The following is a 4,331-nucleotide window of genomic DNA, read 5'->3' on the forward strand; positions in this document are numbered from 1 at the left end:
GTGGAGTATGAATACGTTGGCCTCCATTGTTATACATAAAGTTTTTAAAAATTAAGACTAAAACAGGAAACCCATATATATATATATATATATATATATATATATATATATATATATATATAATAACAACAAAGTGACAGCCTCCCAGTGTCAATCAAGTGTTCCTCCCAACCATCAGTTTCATCTCCTTCTTAACCTGCCTAAGGGGAAGGCATCTACTGGCTTATTCAATCAAATAGCAAATATACAGCTTAGCAACTAACGACAGGAAGAGAAACCATTAATTTGATTGCATAAATTTTCATAATAATGAATTCACATCTAACTGAATGACCCAGTGAGATTTACAGAGCAACTAGCTAAGGCAATGTGTCGAGGAGGATGAACAGTGTTGCGTGTGCATCCTGCTATAAATTGATAAGCCATGCTTTAATCCTGTCTTTAAGCTCCGCCCTGGACTCAGATGAGCAGGGAGCTATGCTGTCAAGAAGAGCCAATGGATGCAGGTGCTGCCTTTGTGCGGATTATATGATGGCATCTGTCATCGGTGCTTGGGCGAGATGTTGTCATAGCCGAAATGAGGGGTTTTTGTTTTGTTTTGTTTTGTTTTGTTTCTTTGCCAGTCTTGCACTTTATTGCCACTCCATTAGGCCTTGACTGCATACTTGCATAGCGGGCACAGCCTCTCCCTTTGCTGCTGTCTTCAGTTTCTCCTCGTGCTTGGTGAGCCGGTGGCGCATGGCTCTCGTTTTCTTGGGTGGCAGGTCCAGAGGCTTGTACTTCTTGCCCTTGTAGAATTTCCTGAGGCTTCCTTTTGAATCTGGTTAAGGACAGTGAGGACCCGGGCGATAGATTTGCAGACAACTCGTATCTTGGAGAGCTTGGACGCAGCGCCGCCTGTCACCTTGGCAACGCGAAGCTGGGATAGCTCCACCTTCAAATCATCCAGTTGTTTTAGCAGCTCCTCCTTCTTCTTGCCACGCAGGTCCCGAGCCTTAATCTTGGCCATGGCTGCGTAGCTCACCGCTGAGGCCGCCTGGTCCGAAAGAAAAGCAGAAATGAGGGTTTTTTGATATTTGTGCTGTTCTTTGAGGGTCTGAAGTCATGCTCGCTGTCTGGTGATGATTCTTATTCTTTCTACATAAAACAGTTTTTACAAGACTACATTTGCCTCTGGTAAAAATGAAAGCAAAAGAATATACGCACATATATTTCTCTTCAGGGTTAACTGACCTATAACACAATCTTGTATTATTCCCATTAAAAATCATAAGCAATCAGTGGATAAGGGCACAAAGAATTGAGAAAATGATCGGATGTTGGGTTTGAGCCTTCAGCTTTGTGTTGGTAATGTGTCTTGTTTCTGTGACAAAATTCCAGGCAAAAGTTCTCTTAAGGAAGGAAGGGTTTTTCTGAGCTCACAGTTTGAAGGGACATGGTCCAGCATGGGAGACAGGCATGGCGGTGATGAGCGCGGGGAGACCTGTCACACTGGATCCATGATCTGGAAACAGAAAAAAGGGAGCAGCGGTACTTGGCTTATGTTCTCCTTTCATTTGGTCCCGGGAGCCTTTGGGATGGTGCCATCCACGTTGTGTGTGGAACTTTCCTTCTCATTTCCCTTTCTCTAGAAATACCTTACAGGCACACTCATAGGTGGGTATCCATGTGGGACGTCTGGTGTTCCCAGTAGACTCTACTGACACATCCTTGAGTTCGCAACTTACCTTTCTGTCAATGGCTTTCTTCACCTTCTCCATATAAACTTTTTCTTTTCACTATTAATTCTTTACTCTAACACATTTTCTGGTACCCTGTGTCTGTTTTCATCTCTCTTCTTTCTTTCTCATCATCAATCACCAGGCCCTGTAAGTTTTTTGTTGATACAAATATCTCTACTCTTTAGCCACACTGCTGTCAATATTGTTCAAGGTAGTGTCTTCTCTCAGCATCAAGATCCTAATAATTCTTTTAATCAGTTTTGTTCATGTGCATCCATTTCTTTACTGTGAAACCACCAGACCCCATCTCAAGGGTGTACCCAAGGAAAACCAGGAAACAGCCTTGTTTACACCCACAGGAAATTTTTTTCACCTTGAGAAGTTATAATCTGATCATTTCTTATTCAAAATAAGTTTCAAATCACAGTTAAGGGAGAAATACACAAATGTTGAGCATATTTAATAGTCGTTTGAAAAGCACACACAAAGAATAATTGTCATACAGCCTTGGGCATGTCCTTCCTTTAGCAGAGATGATACCCCTGTGTCATCGACCTTGAGTGTGTGGAAGTCTGCCTGTGTGGAAGAGGAAGTCAGTGTCCTGATGATTCCCACCCTGTGTATGCTAATGGGGGTGTGGACACTTGTGCTTCAGTTCTTAACAACAGTGACAAAAGATTAAAATCTACAGATATATTAAAAATTATAAACAGAAAAAATTGTTTACAAAACAAGGACAGAAAAGACAGTGTTTTTGCAATCCTTTCTCCCCATCTTCTGCAGGATTCCCTGAGCTCTGCCTAATGTTTGGCTGTGGGTCTACATCTGTCTCCATCAATTGCAGGATGAAGTCTCTCTGATGACAATTGGGCTAGGCACCAATCTGATGTAGGATGCCCTTCTGTATATGTGTTGTGTTTATTGGTTGGTGTTTTAACCAATGGCTTAGCAGAGTAAAGACAAGTGGGAAATCCAAGCAGATATAGATAGATAGAGAAAGACACATCGAGGGGAGGGGATGGGGTCAAGGAGACACCATGTAACTGCCGAAGAAGAAAGACACCAGAACCTTACCGGTAAGCCACAGTCTTGTGGCAATACACAGATTAATAGAGATAGCCTAATTTAAGATATAAGATCTAGTTAGGAATATGCCTGAGCCTTTAGCCAATGTTGTAATTAATATAGTTTCTGAGTGATTATTCGGGTCTAGGTGGTCTGGAAATGAAAGCACAATCTCTATTTACACCAATCTATGAGTAAAGCAGAATAGTATTAGGCATCTTTACATTGAGATGTTTTTCCTCCCATCACGCTTAGTTGTATCAGGTCTCTGGGCCCATCCAGTCTGCGGGTCCTGGTGTTCCAGGCTGTGTTAGGTGTGAGCTTACTCTCTTGGCATGGGTTTTAGACTCGAGCAGTCATTGGTTGGCCACTCCCTTAATCTCTAGTTCACTCTTACCCCAGCGTATCCTGTAGGCGTGACAGGTGGTAGGTCAAAGGTTATATGGCTGGGTTGTTTTCCTACTCCTTCCACTTGAAGTTTTGCCTGCTCATAAGAGATGGCCAGTTCAGGCTCTAGATATGCTGTCGTTAGAGTCTAAGCTGTGATCATCCTTGTAGATTCCTGGGAGATTCTCTTGCACCAGGATTTTACCTGATCCCAAAATATTTCCCCTTTCCAGTAGTCTCTTTCAGAACTCTCTCCTTCCACACCCCCAACCTGATCACTCATCAAGGACACCACAAGAAATAAAATCAGGGAATCAGCTAACCTGGGCTCATAGAATCTCACGGAGACAGAACTGAAAACCAGTGAGCCTCCATGGGTCTTCTTGTGGATCTCCTAATAGTGGGAACAAGGTGCTGTCTGTCTATTACTTTCTTACTGGCTTTTGGGTCGCTACTGTCCATACTGGGTCTCCATGCCCAGTTTTAATGCATGGTATGTGTTTAATCTTTCTGCAACTTGATATGCTATGTTTTGTTGATGTCCATGGGTGTACTAGCCTAACAAGAATTTCAATCATAGCACAAGTAATTCTTATGGAGGCACTGAATGAAGCAAGGAAAGAGATGAGAAATATTTTTAAACAGTATAATGAGAAAGCAGACAAGAGCCTTTAAAAAACAAAAAACAACAACAGAACCAGCAGGAGCCAAAGAAAAAATTGCTTCAGTTTCCAATTCCAGATTTCTGCCTGACTTCCCTCAGTGATGGACCAAAACCTATAAACCAATAAACTCATTCCTCCTTACTTTGCTTTTGGTCAGAGAGTTTATTAAACAGAAAAGCAAATTAAGACATTCCTTGAACTCTCTCCCCCATTTCTCTGTCTGTGGTCTCATAAGGTAGCTTTCATAGCTATATGGAAATAATGGGTTTTTTTTAATGGAAGGCTTGCTAGATGAATATAAATGAGTTCTGAATAAACCGAAGAGGAGTGAAGCAAAAGCGGCCATAAAGACGAGAGAACAGCAAACCTGTGTAAGAGAGTTGGCTTTCCTAGGTGAATTGTTGAATATATTTTTCATTTGTATGCAGCCAACGTATTCATTAGAAAGACTGATACAATCCTGGACATTAGCAACTTGAAACATGGAAGTAGG

The 4,331-nt window shown here is 41.8% G+C and overlaps 1 pseudogene; it reads right to left on the reverse strand.

Annotated features, from left to right (window-relative positions):
* Positions 1–228: 228 nt before the first annotated feature.
* Positions 229–1,042, reverse strand: LOC148118808 (large ribosomal subunit protein uL29 pseudogene; annotated as a pseudogene).
* Between the last annotated feature and the right edge of the window lie 3,289 nt (positions 1,043–4,331).

The sequence above is a fragment of the Myodes glareolus genome, chromosome 20 (genome assembly GCF_982192425.1).
Source record: "Myodes glareolus chromosome 20, mMyoGla1.1, whole genome shotgun sequence".
NCBI classification, from domain to species: domain Eukaryota; kingdom Metazoa; phylum Chordata; class Mammalia; order Rodentia; family Cricetidae; genus Myodes; species Myodes glareolus.